Source organism: Chiloscyllium plagiosum, chromosome 32 (genome assembly GCF_004010195.1).
Source record: "Chiloscyllium plagiosum isolate BGI_BamShark_2017 chromosome 32, ASM401019v2, whole genome shotgun sequence".
In the NCBI taxonomy this organism is placed as follows: Eukaryota; Metazoa; Chordata; class Chondrichthyes; order Orectolobiformes; family Hemiscylliidae; genus Chiloscyllium; species Chiloscyllium plagiosum.
The window spans coordinates 32,914,287-32,933,783 of NC_057741.1; the positions used below are offsets into that span (position 1 = coordinate 32,914,287).

Sequence of the window (19,497 nt, forward strand, 5' to 3'; positions counted from 1 at the left end):
TCTAGGTGACATCCTCAGTGCTTGGGAGCCTCCTGTGAAGCGCTTCTGTGATCTTTCCTCCGGCATTTATAGTGGTTTGTCTCTGCCGCTTTCGGTTGTCAGTTCCAGCTGTCCGTTGCAGTGGTCGGTATATTGTGTCCAGGTCGATGTGCTTATTGATTTGAATCTGTGGATGAGTGCCATGCCTCTAGGAATGGGAATTCCTAGGGAATTCCTAGAGGCATGGCACTCATCCACAGATTCAATCAATAAGCACATCGACCTGGACCCAATATACCGACCACTGCAGCACACAGCTGGAACTGACAACCGGAAGTGGCAGATTCAAACCACTACAAATGCCGGAGGAAAGATCACAGAAGTGCTTCACAGGAGGCTCCCAAGCACTGAGGATGTCAACTAGACAGGGGACGAAACGTCTGCAACACAAATTCCCAGCTCGGCGAACAGAACCACAACATACCAAAAAATACACAAAGGGATTCATCACAGACTGATGCAATATCCTACTGAACATCTCCCTTCTGCTTATATCGGTATCTTCTGATTTCCTGCACTCTAGCTAGTTGCCAGTCACAAGTCATTGGGACATACTTTCGTTGCCTGGCAATGGAGCTGCGACCACAGCTTCCTGATTTAACAAAGGCAAAACTATAAAATTTTAGTTTCTCATGATGTTATAGTGTCATGCTGTGAAAATGACCCTAGTTCCATTCCAGTACCATTGTTTTGAACGTGCATTCCCTCCACTGTCCACTCAGTCCTGTTTTTGATCGGAATGTTTTTTAATAAGTTTAAGTCAAAAGCTATAGTGAAATAGAAGCTGGGGGGGAGTTGATGGCTGTGAGATAGATTTTACTGTTCCTTCTATTGCAGCAGAGAGCTTTGCTTTGAACCCATGTCGCCAGCCTTAGGCGACAAATATTAATTTTTATTCTCCGTGATCTCCAAAAGCCACAGCTGACAATTTAACACACCAGCCCTCCATTATAGTGCTTGAAATAATTACATAAAACTCTAAAGAGCTATGACTGCAGTATATTTCATTATTTCAAAACAAAATAAGTTTGAATGACCAAGTTATCTGTGCAAGTATATTGATCTCAGATGTAATAGTCGGATTTATCTATCTGCTCTTTTGTGATTATTACATTAGCAGGAAATATGGTCACCATAACAGTCCATAGCAACAACTCAATTGTTATTTAATCTGATGAGGAACTTTACATTAAAACCAATGTTCGATTAACCATGGTGTCCTTTTATTTTTTTTTAATATGTGTCTTTTATTTAATAATTTGCTATGATTTTCATCAATTAACCTTGTTTATAGGGTTGCTTCTGCCATTCTCATTTATTGCGTACAGTCTATTTTCGTCAAGGCTCTTTATAGGTGTGTTAAGGTAGCTGGCGGTTTTACTGTCCATTATCAGGAAGTGTTTGCTGAGTTGGGTAGTGAAGTGATTATGAATCTGGACTCAGTGGTGAGACTATGCATTCATATTCCTTTATTCTGGATTGTGAAATTAAATCCATCAATTTGCAAGTTAGCACTAGCAAATGACCATGGAAGTTGGGCAATTAGTAAGAAAACACACCTGGTTCACTCAATCCCTCCAGACCAGATTCCCATCTTCCTGATTGCCTGTATAAACATGTACAGATATAGAGGGTGTCAATTACCTAATTTGGCTGGGTGCCTGGTTTACAATGCAATGCGTCACCAACGTCGGAGGTTCAATTCCCATGCTGGATGAAATCACTATCGGGGTCCTGCATTCTCATTCTTTGCCCTCACCTGAGGTATGGTAACCCTCAAGTTAAAATCAGTATCAGTTCCCCCTCTCTATCTCTCTCTGTCATGTGAGAGACTGATGCTGTAGTCCAGTAGGATTATAGTATATTTTACCATTACAAATGTAGAAAGGGAAGCTGATAGCAATATATCATCCCGAGCAAGATCACTTCATGTAGGCTGTACCTTGAAGAGACAGGGGATGGATGTGTGCCATTTAGAGTCCCTGAACTCTGACTTGTATATTCTAGCTGCAGTGTACATTTGAGGTATGAAGAACTGGGAAGGTGATGGGTGTGGGGTTGGGTGCCACAACGTTGGCTCAAAACCTACCTCCTTGCCTGGCATGATTTCAGTGCATGGTAATAAAAAGTATTAAAGGAGTGGTAGGATAATTCATCTTCAAATATAACAGTTATTGAAGGAGGGGAAACTGTATGAGAAACAAGGACTAAAGTGAACAAATTAAGTGTGATAGGAGCAAATTACTGCAGATACTGTAATCCATACTGAAAACAACAAACGCTGGCGATCAGTGGGTCAGGCAGCATCCATGGAGAGAGAGCAAGACAACTCTTCATATAGCCTTGAAACATTAGCTTGTTTGCTCTGTGTGGATGCTGCCTGACCTGACCTGCTGTGATCTCCAGCACTTTTGTTGTCAATCCTGTCAACATTAAAAATGAAGTGTTTGTGCCATAAAATGAGATCAGAATTTTGAACAATGAACTTGTGTCTTTGAGCAGACCTTAAGCATCATGAGATCCTCGAGAAGGGAATGGTATCAAAGTAATTGTTTGTTGTATCTATGTTCTTCCATGTTCTTGACCGTGTGACTTGCTTGCAGCTTTCGTAAGAAACGTCCATCAATCACAGCAGATGGAATGCTTAAAGGTCGATAACAATGTTACATTGTTAGATAAAGCTGTGAAGCTTCAAACCAACCATTTTTTGTTGGGGTAGGAGATTGGCTCAGAGTTGTGCTGTTACTATGGCTTTTGTGATGTTTGCATTTGAAAAGATACGTACACTCGGCAATTTCCGCTGACGTTCTTCACTGGTCACAGTCTGAAAAACAACCCTCCACCACCACCCTCTGTCTTCTACCTTTGAGCCAGTTCTGTATCCATGATCCCTGGTTTGAATTTGAATCGAGCGCTGAGTCCACCAATTTAAGTTAACTACAAACCTCTGCCCCTTGGCCAAGGGTGAGCAAAAAACCAGAGGCTTTTCCACTGAAACACAAACTGCGTGGATGATGTCCTCCTACCAAGCACGATTGGTGTCTCAAAACTACATAAATAATAATGTTGCTGGAGGGTGAGCGCACATAACTGTATTAGTTGTTAGGGAACTGCTGTCTAATTGTAAGTAAATTATTTATTGCAGCCCTATATGCCATTACCAGTCCTCTAAGATGGAGCTTATGGGTGAATGAAATGCTGCCAGCTGTTTGGTTTATGGAATAGTACACTGCTCAAATGCTAATCAGCAAGCCCCTCAAATCTGAAAGCACAGACCTACTCAGAACGAATATTAGCCAAATGACACTAATTGTGAGGAGCTAGACTCCAAATTAGACAAGGCTGGAGGATTTGCAAGCATTTTTAGCCAGAGGTGCTGAGTAGGAAATTAATCTCAGTTCCACTTGAGGTCTCCACAATCCTAAGTGCCAGCCTTCAACCGAGTCCATTCACTCCACATGATGCCAAAAGAAGGCTGAAGGCACTGGATATTGCAGAAGTTATGGGTTAGCTCAGTTGACTGGATGGCTGCTTTGCAATGCAAAGAGATGCCAACAGCTTCACTGGCTGGGTTTTACATGAAGGACTCTCCTCCTCAAATTGTCCTTTAGCTAGAGGTGTGGCTTACTCTCATGTTAAAACTATCATGAGAGAGTAGCCCTCTGGTCTGCTAAGACTATGGTGACTTTACCTTGCCTTAGTATATTAGCTGAGTCTGTCTGATGTCAGGCAGTACCACAAACCTGCTCAGAAAGAAATAGACGAGGAGTCCCCCATTTATAGTAATGTGCAGAGTTTTTTCCACAAGCTTACAAAATGCTTCTTAGGATGCACTGAGATATTCACCTGATTATGAAGATGTATTATCCTATGGTGAGATGGGCTTGGATTGTTTTAAAGCAATCACCATATTTATTTTAGGTTGGGAATGATGCAAAGAGCACTGGTTAACAATGACTAATTCTGTTCAGAACCATTTATATTAATTGAATTTCCAGTAGATTAGATTACCTACAGTGTGGAAACAGGCCCTTCGGCACAAAGAGTTGACACTGACCCTCCGAAGAGTAACCCACCCAGACCAATTTCCCTTGACTAATACACCTAACACTATGGACAATTTAGCACTGCCAAATCACCTGACCTTCACATCTTTGGACTGTGGGAGGAAACCGGAGCACCTGGAGGAAACCCACGCTGACACTGGGAGAACGTGCAAACTCCACACAGTCACCCGAGTCTGAAATCAAACCTGGGACCCTAGTGCTGTGAGGCAGCAGTGCTAACCACTGAGCCATCGTGCTGTGCACAAGTACTTTGGTAGTTGACTTAGAGGCCTTTCTAGCATTCCTGCCCGTGAGCCAGAGTTGAGAGTTCAAGTCCCACAGCAGGACTCAATGGACAAGGGTGGTTCATTCATAATTCAGGTAACCAGAAAGTTGGCTGGATGTCTGTTACAGATCATATTGGTGGCACATGGTTTGATTCCCATTTCAGCTGGGGTAGACTTGGGCCATGTCTGCTTGCTGTCCCCATGGTGCAGATGAGGGTGCTTTGGAACAAGCCTCCTTTCATTCAAAGACCCCAAGAAAAATTTATCTGTAGTTAGTTTCCAACCATTATCTGTTTTAAAGTTAAGAGCATGCAACAAAGTTGTCTGCAAGATGCAGTTGTTAGAGCTTGATATCTAGGATGTAACAGTACTGGATAGAATAAGGAAGGAGGGCAAAATTGGTCATACTGGGATAGTACTGCCAGTGGGACAGTTTGGACTTTTCAGCATTGGGTGGGATCTTTTCATTCATTGGGAATCACTGTTGAAATGGAACGTGGAGTGTTCTTCAAAAATGCAGAAGTGGAGAGGTTGGCTATGAACTCAGCTGATTTAGAATTTGTCGCCAAACAGGGGAAAGAGAGAAGATTGACTTGAAAGCATGGAGCAGGTTGGAGACATCTCAGTATCGGCATTACTGGTTTGTAAGTTTGCAAGTGATCCTTCCAATTCGATTCCAAGCATATCTGAGTAAATATTGATTTGGAAATCAATCGTGGCAGGCCAATTAAAAAGAAACAATAAAATGGAGTTAACTACATTAAACTCAGTATCTAAATCAGTATTTTAATAAGATCCTTAATTAACATTAATATTAACATAAGCTGGGAACATGGGGAGTTCTTTTAGTGCAGAAGTAGTGTTCCTACATCTGAGTCAGGAGACTGGGGTTCAGGTCCCACCTGGTCCAGGGGTGCGTCAAATTGTCTCTCAATAGTTTGATGAGAAAATACTGAAACTAGGAAGATGTACGCTGTCTAATGTCTTAAAATTTCAACAGCTTGGCAGAAAGTAATTTTAATTTTTGAGTGCCTTTCCCAAACTGCCTTGTTAGTGCCAGCCAGCTTTGCCTACAGATATTGCTTGGTATAAGATCCAATTATTATTTCCTGTTAGCAACTTCAGAGGTTTTGAACTACCGGCTACCACTGAGTACATGTTCCAACTTTTATTGTCTAATAATGTGATTCAGCATCCGGCTGTGTGTGTCTATGGAAACTTTCATACAAATTTCTAGTCATTTGTAAATGACAATGCAGAGTCTTATCAAGTAGCATGCAGAGTGAATTATAATGACGTTATTAGAATAAACGAATTCCTGTGTTAATGGAAAAATCATCTTTCTGTAATTCAATTTGACTCTCTTAACTTCACAAGGGGGGCATTATTCACCGTGGTGTTGAATCTGTTTTTCTCATTAGAAAAATGCTTGCTGATGACCAGAATAATAATAATTGACTCTTTTCACACTATTTTGGTATCATGCAAAGAAGTTTTTTTTGTTGGATTTAATTTTTAGGAGCGACACATCAGTGTTGTATAATAAACAGAATGGCTGAGAGACTTTATAATATATTTCTGGAATTCAAATAAATGGTCCTTTTCTGAGTCAGTGTTGCAGACCCCTCTTATACCCAAATTATGAGAATCGTTTAGGGTGAATGTTGGTTCCCTTTATTATTTAGGAAAGGACAGCCAATTATATTGGAACTTCTTTTGTGATCTGTGTCACTCTTCACACTCTTGGTGCTCTGGCATTTGCCTCTTCAAGTCAGGGGCTCATTTTGATCTGTAAGCTCTGCATGTTAACACAGCACTGTCACTTGTTTTCTGGATCTTGACCTGGGTTTGCTCCTTCAATGTTTTCTTGTTGCTGCTCACTACAACTCAGCTACAGATGGTGGTGTGGTGCTAGCATCATTGGACTACTAATCTGGACGCCCAGGTTAATGCTGTGGGGACATTGTTTCAAATCCCAACACGTTATCTTCAGTAATCTAAAACTGAAAGCTAGTTGTCATAGCACCTATATTCTACCATTGATTGTTGTAAAAACCTAACTGGTTCATTATGTCCTAATAGGAAGAAGATCTGCCATTCTTTCCTGGCCTGGTGTAATGTGACTCCAGACCCATGCAGCAATGTGCATGGCTCTTAATTGTCCTCTGAAATGGTTCTAGCAAGCCATTCATTTCATGGCAATTAGTGATGGGCAACACATGCTGGTCTTGCCAGCGATGTCTATATCCCATGAAACAGTTTTTAAAAAAGGGAAAGAAGTTGAATAATTTTATTTGCCTTATAACAACCATATTCAAGACTCCACAGTAATAGCATAAGCAAGATAGAGAAATGATTTAAAGGCATTTACAGATTGCAGTTGTCAGGCATGTAGATATCTACAATCATCATTAGCATCAGTGTTGAAATTGCTAATTTAGAAAGTTTAATGATACCAATTTATTTTCTGTGGAATTCACCGGAAGCATGGAAGTAGCAATGGGAAAGGAGTTGGCAATCATATTAACCTAGACAGAAAGATGATATGCAGAAGGTCAGTTATCTTCATGATGGCAATTGAATGCATCCTTTGAAAACAATGGATGACTTCTTTCCAAGCTGCCTATAATACTTTAAAAAAAAATGGTGAGGTGGGGTTTGCACTTGTTCTATCAACATAATTTAGGAGAAATCAGATGGACCAGTGCAATTTGATTTTTAAGAGAATTAAAATAAAACATCACTAGAGTTTCCATGAACTTTGTTGCTGATTTAAAAATAATATTATCTGAAACCGCGATGTCAGAGGGTGCGGGGAGAGTGGATGAACAGGACTTAGTGCAATTTACAACACAGGCTGCTGAATTTTGGATGAACTCAAGTTTGTAGAGGAGAGAGTATCGGAGGCTAGCCAGGTATACACTGGGATAGTTAAATTGAGGGTTAACAAAGGCATGGTTAAGGATTTTAGCGGCAGGATGCCTGTGACAGTGGTAGTGTTTGTGATGTTCCAGAGGTTAAAAAAAAGCAGTCTTACTGATGGCTTGGATGTATAGTTGACAGATCACTTTAGCTTCATATATAACACCAGTATTGTGAGCAGCAACATGATGGGTTATGTTATGTTAGAAAGCGATTCTCAGGCTATAAATAATTGGAGCTGATGGGAAATAAACTGCCCACTGAATATTTGTGTAGCACTTGGATGGTTTCAATGCATTGTGATGAATTGGTGACAGATATTCTAATAACACAGCAGCAATTAGATTTGTTGCAGAGTTGAGGAAGATTTTAATTGGCTTCTAGCAAGTGAAAAATTCATGATAAACGCTCATTTGCCCTTTCACTGCTTTTGTGGCAAAGCATTAACAGCAAAATAACCCTGTCAATTAAAAATCCATTGAATTTCAACTTCCCTCTTCAATGATTCATTTTTAGGTCAAGTTGATGTTTTAATTCGGCTTATTTATGCTTGGAAAATTGTTACTTTTTTTTAATAAGGAGAAATGGGCTTCAAAGAAAAGCCTTTTTTCATTATTTATTGCATCTGAAATGAATGTTGTCGTCTTCTCTGATTTCTCAAAGCCCGTGAAAGATGATTGTGATGTTTTATTAAGCAGTTTATTATTCTACGTATATTTTTTTCACTTGCTTAAAAATTTGCACAGAACTTCATTATTCTGTTTTCAATTTTCTCCCCAATCTCATTCCTTCTGGTTGGTGTTACATCATTGGATTCTTACTGATATCTCATCAAATTCTTGTTTAATTTTACCCCCACTGTCACATTTGATGCTCTTGTTCCACTTAAAACTATTTCTTTCTCATTCTGAATGCCCCTTGTCTCCACTCCTATAAATCCAAGGAACCCAGAAATTGGCCATCAGGCAAAGCCATTTATCGCCAGATTTGGTTACACATATAAAATGATACGGAATCCTGCTTTCCTTTGTCAAAACTATCTGCTCATTCAGAGGGCATTCTGGAGTGTAAAGAATACCCCCCCGTATCCTCTCTTTACCAGAAAGAAGGTATATTCTTTGTCTGCCATATCCTGCTACCTTTTCCATCAGCTCCCACTGACAAACATGAGAAGCTGATGGTCTTGTCACAACGATTGAAATCATGCATTCACTTGCCTCTGCTGCTTCACCAGAATTAATACAACATAGAAAAAGGCTATTCAGCCCATCAAGTTGGTGATAGCTCCTTGTAGAGCAATCATTCAGTCCAGTTCTACTGCTGTGACTTTGTAGCCTGCAAGTTTGTTTCCTTGAGTCTTCCAATTTATTTCGAATCCATGATATTCTCTGCTACCTCTCCATTTCACTTCAACTCTGATGAAGAGTCATCTAGGCTTGAAGAGTTAGCTTGCTCTCTCTTCATGGATGCTGCCTGACCAACTGTGATCTCCAGCATTTTTTGTTTTCATCATCTCTGCTTCGACCATCCTCATAGTCATTGAGTTTCAGGTTATTATCACTGGCTGTGCTCTTCTCTCTACTTATCTTCTGCTTGGAATCTTAGATCTATGACCAGTAGTTCTTCTAATATCACTTAATAGAAACAGCTTTTCTTTGTCTACCTTATCCAAACTTATGAAATCTTCCCTTAATCGCCTTTGTCCCAAGGAGACAGACCCCAGCTTTTCTCCCTGACCCCTGGTTGACAAGACCAAACTTCCCAAAATAAAACCCATCTTGTTCTGCATCTGTCCTTGTATCCTCTTTGAGATTCTTTATAATAATCAATTGTGCTCTTCCCAAGTTTATGTTTTTCATGACCACCAGCTAGAAGTGCAGAGTGGATGAACCATCTTGTTCTCCTTTTAAGTTCCTCATTATCACACATGCTAGTCTTGAGACACTTTTACTCAATCCCTCTGACGCATCAAGAAATGGCTGAAAGCCTTGACAAAAGTACTGAAGACGTCTCCAGAACTAGCCATACCCTGAGCAAAACTGTTTCATTGTGCCTATAACACTAGACTGAACCTGGGCAATTTTCCATAATATTGGGTAATGTCCTAGCTACAAAAGAAATTTAAAAATGCAGGGGAAACTGTATTGGTTGATTCTCAATAATCTGCAGAGTGATAGGGCATGTTGTTGACAGAGCTATCAAGAAACTCAGTAATAATCTACTCACCTGTGCTGTTTGGGTTCCAGTCACTCAGCACCCGACATGACAACTCTGGTCCAAATGTAGACAAGAGAGTTGAATTCCAAAGTTGAGTTGAGAGTGATCGCCCTTGAAAGCAAGTCAGCATTTGATTGAATGTGGCATTAAGAGCCCGAATAAAATTGAAATATGTAAAAATAGTTGATAAAATGCAACTGGTTCAAGTTATACCAAGTAAGAAGGAAGATGATTCTGGTTCTTGCAGTCCTTGGTATCGTGAGATATTGTATTATAGGTTATCTCTAACTCATTTACCAGCTCGCTATATTCATTAATACCGGATTGTGTTGATACATTAATTCATAACCCTTTATTAACCCGTTAATTACTATAACACGGTTTCATTCATTCATTCAAAAAACTGCAGTTCTGTAGGGCATTTTGCAAGACAGAGTAAAATTAAAACAATACTTCCAAATTCATTACTGCTTCTTCAACCTGCAACCCTTATTAAACCTATTTACATCAAAATCTGCTTCTGAATAAATATCAAAAATTACTAATCTATTCAGAATAATACCTCCCCTGCCATCATGACCTACCTGAAACTATGGAAAGATTATAATATTAATCAGTCCTTACCACCTGTCTTTTGGACCTGAATAGATTACAGAATAGCTAACATTTTCCCCAGTTAGTAAGAACTTGTTAAATACCTTTAACTGGGCCTTATCCCTTTAACAAAATAACTTTCAAAACAGCGCTTATGTGAAATTGCATGAATGAATGAAATTCACACTGACAAATAGTAAACAAATCTCACAATCCAGCTGCCTTAATCAGTTTAGTATCCTTTATTCTTTTATTAAGTACAGGTACAATTTCTACCTTATTTAGAGCATATAGGGCCTAGTATGTTTTACTAATGTTTACTAACTTAGAAGATAAAGGACTAACATGTTTTAGTTATGCAAGCAGACTGGAGCGATGCTATTAATCCTATCAGGAGCAGCAGTCAGCACTCAGGAAATGGGTTAAAACATGTGCTGACTCCCAGGACAGAAACCCCTCAACCTTTGTGTACTATAGATAAAACAATATAACATGGTTGTAATGGAACCTTAATATATGTAAGAACTGTGTATAAAGAGGCTGTTGTAAGAACTGTATTTTGGGATTCCGTTGCCGCATTGAACTTGTGCTATTGCAGTTGCTGAATAAAGAGGTTATTTTCACCATTTATTGATTTTGGAAATTATTTGAACACGATCCCACATTATCAAGGCATCATTACAGGAATTTCTTAAGAAAGCCTCTGAGTCCAATCATGTTCACCCGCTTTATCAATGAGATTTCTGCCTTCATAGGTCAGAACTTGTTGTTTTTGCTGATGATAATAGTGCTCAATACCATCCATAATACCTCTGATATTAAAGCAATCCATGTATGCTTGCATCAAATCCTGCATAATATTGAGACCTTGGACTGATAAATGGCAGATACCATTTGTGCTGTGCAAGTGCCAGGGAATGATCATGTCAAACTTGGGGAGCCTAATCATTTTCCCTTGACATTCAATCATTAAATCTCCTCTATCAATATCTTCGGTCCTAACTGGACCAGCTTTACAGTGGCTATAAAAACAGTTAAGAGGCTGGGAATTCTGCATTGCACAATTCACCTGACTCCTCAAAGCTTGTGCATTATCTAAAGGCACCGGTGAGGTGTGTGATGGAATACTGTCCACTGCTCCGTTGACTGTAGTTCTAACAACGCTCAAGAAGCTTGATACCATCAGAGATAAAGCATCCCGTTAGATCAGCATCCAATCTACTGCTTTATAGAGCATAGAACATAGAACAATACAGTGCAGAACAGGCCCTTCGGCCCTCGATGTTATGCTGACCTGTGAACTAATCTAAGCTCACCCCCTTACATTATCCCATCATCATCCATATGCTTAAACAAGGATTGTTTAAATGCCTGTAATGTGGCTGAGTTAACTATGTTGGCAGGCAGGGCATTCCGTACCCTTACTACTCGCTGAGTAAAGAACCTTCCTCTAACATCTGTCTTAAATCTATCAGCCCTCAATTTGTAGCTATGCCCCCTCGTACAAGCAGATGTCATCATCCATGAAAAAGACTGTCACTGTCCACCCTATCTAACCCTCTGATCATCTTGTATGTCTCTATTAAATCCCCTGTTAGCTGCCTTCTCTCCAATGACACCAGACCCAAGTGTCTCAGGCTCTCCTCATAAGACCTTCCCTCCAGACCAGGCAACATCCTGATAAATCTCCTCTGCACCTTTTCCAATAATTCCACATCCTTTCTGTAATGGGGTGACCAGAACTGCATACAATACTCCAAGTGAGGCCACACTAGCATTTTATACAGTTGCAGCATGACATCAAGGCTCCAGAACTCAGTCCCTCTACCAATAAAACCTAACACACCGTATACCCTCTTAACAGCAGTATCAAACTGGGTGGCAACTTTCAGGGATCTGTGTACATGGACACCAAGATCCCTCTGCACATCCACACTACCTCTGGGGTGGAGAGATAGTTTTTAATCTCTCCACCCCCGAGGCTTCCAACCTTATTCCTGATGAAGGGCTCCTACCTGAAATATCGATTTTCCTGCTCCTCGGATGCTGCCTGACCTGCTGTGCTTTTCCAGCACCACTCTAATCTTGACTCCATGTGCACCATATCAACTGCCCTACCCTCCCACATGTTTGGTCATCTTCTCAAAAAATTCAAATGAGGTTTGTGAGACACAACCTGCCCTTGATGAATCCGTGTTGATTATTTCCGTTAAAATTGCTAGATGATTATAAATCCTATCTCTTAGAATACTTTCCACAACCTTTCCTACAACTGATGTAAGGCTCACTGGTCTTAGGTCATTTCTACTGCCCTTGAACAAGGGAACAACATTTGCAATCCTCCTGTCCTCTGGTACTAAACCTGTAGACAATGTCGACTCAAAGATCAAGGCCAAAGGCTCCAATGTCTCCTCCCTAGCTTCCCAGAGAATTCTCGGAAAAATCCCATCTGGCCCAGGGGACTTATCTACTATCACATCTTCTAGGATTGATAACACCTCTTCCTTACTAACATCAGTCCTTTTCAAGTCTAATAGCCCTTTCTCGGTCTTCTTCTCTACAATATTTTCCTTTTCCTGAGTGAAAACAGATGAGAAATATTTGTTTAGCACCTCTCCAATCTCTACAGGATCCACACGCAACTTCCCACTTCTGTCTTTGACAGGCCCTATTCCTACCCTAGTCACCCTTTTATACCTCACATACCTGTAGAAAACTTTAGGGTTCTTTTTTAATCTCCCTGCTAAGGACTGCTCATAGCCTCTCCTTGCTTCTCTTAACTCTCTCTTTAAATCCTTCCTAGCTACTCTGTAACTCTCCATCACCTCATCTGAACCATCTCTCCGCAACGTCACATAAGCCTCCCTCTTACACTTAAGAAGAGATACCATTTATTTAGTAAACCATGATTCCCTTACCTTATCACTTCCTCCCTGCCTGACAGGGACATAGCTATCAAAGATACTCAATATTTTTAACCATTAATCTTCCAAATCCTCAACCTCTACCACATAGAAGGACAGATACATGGGAGCCAGACCAACTGCATGTTCTCCTCCAGGCTGTAAACGAACTTGGAAATAGATCACTGTTGTTCCACAATTTTAACCTAACGGCTGTGTGAGTGTCTTCATACACAAAGACAGCAGTGGTTCAAGAAGGTGCTTCACCACTAGCTACTCAAGGGAAATTAGGGATGAAAAATAAATGCTGGTCTTGCCAATGATCATTTCTCAAGGTCAAATTTAGTAAAAGCTGTGAGGTAAGAGAATCTGAACATGCAATGTCTGATTCTGGAAGTACACTGAAGCTGCCTCACTACCATTTCCTATGGTATTTCTTTCTGTTATGAGTTCAACATTTGTTATCAGATGAACAGAAAGTTCCATCAATTAATATTTGGTAAACTGTAGCTGATGTATTCAGTGCCACTGTAAATTCTATTCCTTGACCACCCCAATCCCATTTCTTTCCTTGTCTGCTGAGTATCGTTGGACCAGCCTTTCCTACTGTTGGTGTTCCTTTTTTTGATCTGGACATTAACTTCTGACAATCCTTGGTTGTCCTTCCCAAACTTCTTCCCACTGTGATCCTATTCAAGACTTGGAAATTGTTGTAATCCCTCAGCGTGGGCACTGAAAGAGGATTGATGAGGAAAGGTGTCAGCCTGTGAGAGCAGGGGCCTGTTATACCCTTGCTGTTCCTATGCCATAGCTCCTGGACCTTGGCTTCATTCCCAAACTTTATGAAATAAGGACCATTCAGCCTCTTAAAGACTGGCACTGCTGAGCATCAAGAGGCAACAGCACTCCTGAGCAATTATGAGTGACATGCTGGGATGGTTTCAAATGGATCAGAGAAAGAGGAAAGAAGATTTAATAGAGGTCTTTTCAAACTTTGTTAATAGTAGGAAGGAAAAAGAAGCTTATCCCACACTCTGGATCTCTCTGCTGTAATGGTCTGTGGGTCAAGAATCAGTCTGTTCAGTTGCATGACAACCCAAGGCGAAACCTCACAACCTTAAGTAAATGTCATTCTCGGGTTGAGAGACGGTCACCACCACTGAGTTTTTGATGGTCAATTCTGAAGGACTATTTCCTCTAGCTGGGGAGCCGAGGACATGTTGTCATCAGTTTAAAATGATCGCTAAGGGCTAACAGGGTAATGAGAAATATTCTTTTATACAGGATTGGTAAAGGGTGGATTCCTTTTGCTTTGGAACGATCAAAGCAGGGATGGAAAATATAATGAAAGTGAAAAAAGTGAAAGCTTATGTGAAGAGTGCAGGTTAATGGGATACGTTTTGAGTTGTTCCTGTCGGGTTGAATGGACTTCTGCTATGAACTTGGATGATTCCACTGCATAAGATTTTAGTCCCTTGCCTTGGCATCTCAGCACTGTCATTCTCAGTAAAACACCTGACTGTAATTTTTCCAGTACTTATTTTGTTTTTTCTTCCATGATGGACAAGAAAAGAAACTGTCTTGATTGTGGAATCATCCTGAGCGTTGTATCCCATTAAATTTCTGTGATCCATGATTACTGCATCCATTTCTGCTCTGATCCAGAAAATAAAATGGATGATCCTACAGCCCTGATAACAGAAGTGTAACAACTTGAAGGATCCTGGGATGAGGAAAAATAAAATATATTTTAAAAAACTTCAAATTGAAATCCTTCTAAATCAATTTTTACTGAAAGAATGTATTAAAACAGTAGATGATCAGAGATATTGCCTTTGTGTTGAAGCAAACAACCTGTCTCTGTCCCAAAATATGTTGTGAGAAAATTATCAGTTGGTATTGATTCTTTGAGAGAGGTTTCTTTCCTGCACTAAAATGAATGTCAACAGAATCACAGTTTTTCAAAGTTCAATGCAGTCTTGAACTCAGTCAGAATGTGATCTTCACATATTCCTTTTTATCCCATCGATTTTTTTTTGAAGAGTGAAGATAATTGTTCTCACAGATACCAGTTGAAGGAAAGTAGACTTCCATAGTTTTAAATCTTGATTTTGGTAAAAAGCTGTTAATGAAAATTCAAAAAGGGAGCTTATCCTGTTGTTGCAGAAAGGGACAAAAAAAGAGTGAATGAGACTGAATTGTCCCACTCATTTGCATAATTCAAAATGGAGTCAGGTGCAACCAGTAGATTCGTTTCCAAATATTGCTGTTTTGTTTCCCTGTCTAGGGTGTTTGTTAAGCTTTCTATTTTAGCATTATCTGTCAGCATCCTATTGGAGCCCTTCTCAGTAAATTAGCCATGCTTATAATATTGCAGCAAGTGAAACATTGTGTTTTGTATTTCAGGCAATGCTTTTTTTTTTGCTTCCATATAACTTGTTATGGTGCATTGAGTGATCAAGTATTGTGAGGAATGAATGCAGTAGTTGAAGAGTAAGGACACAACCTTTCCAGTCAGTCATTAGGGGGCTGCATTAATCTGGTTGAACTGCTTGGATGCAAGCTAATGGCATGGGTGCATGAAAGGTCACTTAAGTGAATAATCCTGCAGAGTGTGATTGCTCTATTATCATCGGAGAGCTGCTTCATTTGGAGATAAAATCATTTCTAAAAATGTAATCCTAATGAAGCAACATAGCAGCTTTTTCAGAGTTCATTTACACAAGGCAGTGCGATCATTATGTTCTAATTTCTTGCCTTTGCAGTTTGCTTTATGACTAGCAATGCCTGACCTCTTTTGACACTGTATGTGCTTGTTTTTAATTCGTACTGAAAATAATGGGAGAAAGCTCTGGCAGCTTTCTCACTCAGTATCAGACAACACATGAGCAAAAGTAAGGTCAGACAAAAAGCACCTCTTTTATACAAATGCGCTGTATATCACCCTTTCTCCCAGAATAGGTTGAAAATTGTTTTGATAACACTATTCAAATAATATGATCAAGGTGTGCAGAAGTAAACAAAAACTTATTAGGTGAGATGTGCAATTGTTACTAATTAGCTATAAACATCTTCTCTGCTTTGGTGCTCCCTTAAACAGTGTAGTCACTTGCATTTTGAGGAAAGTGATTTTCAAGATCTTCTCTTATGGTCATAAGACCCGGTGAGTAAATCTGCTTGTTGTCTTCTTTAGTCTGTTTGAAAGTAGTCCAAGTTCATGTCAGGTGAGATCAGCCCTGCTCCTGTTTAATCACTGCTTTAAGCCATAGTAGGAAGACAAAATTTGCCGAGTGTGACGAATGTCATGAACATCGCTTCTCTTCAGCGATTATTGAAGAAATGCAATGAAGCACACTTTTGTGTAAGACCCATCAAATGGGATCATCAAACTCAACTTTTGTGCATTTACTTCCTAAACCATAAGGTTGCTAATTCCTGAGGTTTTAAAAGGAACTAATAAGTTCTATAATCCAACATTTTTGAGTTACATTCTGAAAAACATTCTATGGCTGTCATTCTCATACAATCCTCAGCCACCTTGATTGCAACTCCAATGCTTAACCTTGGAGCAATGTGTTCATCTTATGTAGGTCTTTTGCCCAATTTTGGATCTGAACAAGTTCTGAGTAGTAACGCATACTGTACTCTCTCCAGTGGCACATATGCTGATCATAATGGAGGAAAGTATGGATAATCTTTAAAGCCAGATCTGCAATTAGCGTGTACCAAGTGGGTACCTATCCTCATAAATTTATTTTAAGAATAGATACTACAAATATAGTGGAACTGGAACATTCCATGTTCCTTTATCACACCATTAAATCGTCAGTCCACGACAGTCAGTGAAAATTATAGCGATTAAGGGACGAGAGCTTGATCATTTACTGACAGTCTGAACAATAAAACAATAAAAGCATGCAAACAGATATTTATTGTAGTTTGGTGAAACAGCAAGAAACATGCAGACATTGCCATTGCATGTGATTTATACCAGTTTTTCAAAGGAATGAAAATACTTCCAGTTACTTTTTACGAGGTTGTTGTTGAAGAAGAAACTTTGGGACAGAACAAGGTTGATGCAGATGCAGAATGTGGGGAAAAGTCCAGTAAATTATTTCAGCAGACAAGATCAATGCATCTGAGTCGCACAGAGTTGAGAAGATTTGCTCTGACTGTTTTTATTTTGTTGAATTCAAGACCCCCTTCTCACCCCCAGCCCCATATGCTAACTTTAACAAATCTGATTACATCACCCAGTAATTCTCCAACCCTCAAGGCACATTAAAAAGGCCCTTAATAATAAGTCTCGAGGCGAGAATGACTGCTTTATCCTGAGTCTTAACTCGGAGGACAGATTGTTCTGTAGTCATCCTTTTGATTATGCAGCAATTGAATTCAAAATTTATTCCCTTTTCTTCTTTTTCAGCCCCTGTCTTACCTGCTTCTCATGAGTGACCAGAGAAGGACTGTCGAAATTTGTTGATTCTGGACCATTCTTTTGCAATTAGCTAAAAAGTAAATATTAAGGGAGATTGTCCATTTAAGCAGAAGCCTGCAGTCCATTTTTAATTGGTATTTTAAACCATCAAATCCGTCAATGTCAGTGCATATATTTAACCAGAGTGAAATTGTTCAATTGTAGATAGAAATGAATTTGCAAACCAGCATTTCTTTGTGTGCCGTTTATTTTAAAATGTCAATTTGTGAGTGTTGTTTGTTTGCCTGTTAGCTGGTTCAGATAATGTTCTGATTTTTTTTAATGCTGCATTTGCTCATTAGATTTAGAAACATGGATGGTTCTTAAAGTCTCTGGAAATCAAATCTTAATGGATGTACAAATTTGTATTACTGTAAATATCCTGTGCAATCTTCAAAGTGACTTTTTATATAAAGAAAAACAATCCCTGGACTATCAGTGCTACGGCTTGCAGTAAAATGAAGTCTTCCCTTGGATTTTCAGTGTTAGTTATGTTCAGTTTTTGCAAAAATAGGCTTTAAAATTTTGTTTAAAAACCAAGATGGGAGAAACTCATTGTGCATTTTGTACCTTTTAACTGATAAATCTGTTTATCGATGATACCCTGTTTGACCATCTTTAATATTTTATGTTTGAGACACAGTGTTATGGTATAAAATTTGTCAAGGACTCAAAACGGATGTTGTTGCATCTGTTGTCTAATATATGCAGCCACTGATATTCATTTCCATTTCCTGCAAAGCCGGAAATAAATTTCTACCCCATGATTTCTATGTGAGCTGATGTCTGTATGGTTTGGATATAGGTATTACAATAGGCCTCATCTCTGGGCGGGGAAGGAACAGTTAGGGTTGCTGAACTACACTCACTCTCTGCAATGATGGTGACATAGAATGTACAACATGGGATCAGGCCATTTTCTTTCCTCCTTTCTTCATGTTCCCCAAACATAAGTATTGCTTAGCCATAGTCCATAATGGACCATCTCTCCATTAAGGAAAAGCAGTTTATATATAATTTGAGGGACACCATATGCAATTGTGAGGCAAGGTAAAGAGGTAAGCCTTCATGTGCAGACAGTACAAGAATGGAGCCTACACTATTGGCATCATTCAATAGAATGCACTAGTCATCCAGCCAACTCAGCTAATTGACCTCACCTCATATGTCAAGATAACACCCCCATCACAACATCTGTGCTTTTCATTTAAACAATTTCATGTTGCAGAGAATTCCACTCATTGTGGTAAAGGCGTTTTTCCTGTATTCCTTGTTCAGCTTATTGCAGGTCCTTACAAACAAAAACAGCTTCTCTACAATCACCCTTTTCATAATCTTAAAGGCCACTTAACAAATCACTTCTTCACTGCATTTTTTCTAGCCTGTTCAATATTTCTTGATATGAATAACCTTGTATCTCCAATATCATCCTTGCAAATCATTTTTCAGTTTCACCAATGGCACGATGTACCCTTGAAAAATAGAGGCCAGAACTCTTCTCTTACATGGTACCCTCCATTTATGTGTTATGTTCTCTACAAATTCAATATAGTGCCTCTGCTTTCCCTCTAAACATGATTCCCACTTTGTGTTTGATATTGATGACTTTATAAACATGTGTAGATAATTTTATTTGTACCCGAGATCACACTGTGCCTTGCTATTTTGCTTCTATTTATATCTTCCAAAGATGTGGTCTCCTCTGTCTTCCTATTGAAAGGCGTCTCAAGTCAGAATAGCTTCACTGTCATGTAGAGTGGCCCTTCACTAAAAATGAATCTGGAAGAAAGTTGAATTTGAGAGTAGAATGTGTCATCTCCTTCAGAAGAAAAAAGGGAAAGCTTTTTCTCCCCTTGGTTTTAAAGAAGTTGTTTAGATCTCCAAGAGTTGTTGATGAGATCTGGAAAAGTTCAGTCTGATCAGTTGTTAAACCGATGGCGCGCAGATGTCGGATCTGTTAACAGTTTCCGCTCTATTTGTCATATCATTGCAAACGCCCCTTTTTCTTATGT

At 39.5% G+C, this 19,497-nt stretch overlaps 1 protein-coding gene and 1 long non-coding RNA gene across 10 annotated transcripts in view; both read left to right on the forward strand.

Annotated features, from left to right (window-relative positions):
- Positions 1 to 19,497, forward strand: part of ccser1 (coiled-coil serine-rich protein 1) — a 1,299,391-nt gene that overhangs the window by 428,256 nt on the left and 851,638 nt on the right. The gene's annotated exons all lie outside the window — the stretch shown is intronic.
- On the forward strand, positions 6,690 to 19,072 carry LOC122539492. The gene is made up of 3 exons (XR_006309107.1): positions 6,690 to 6,699; positions 7,267 to 7,269; positions 17,435 to 19,072. It is a non-coding gene; the product is annotated as an uncharacterized LOC122539492 (long non-coding RNA).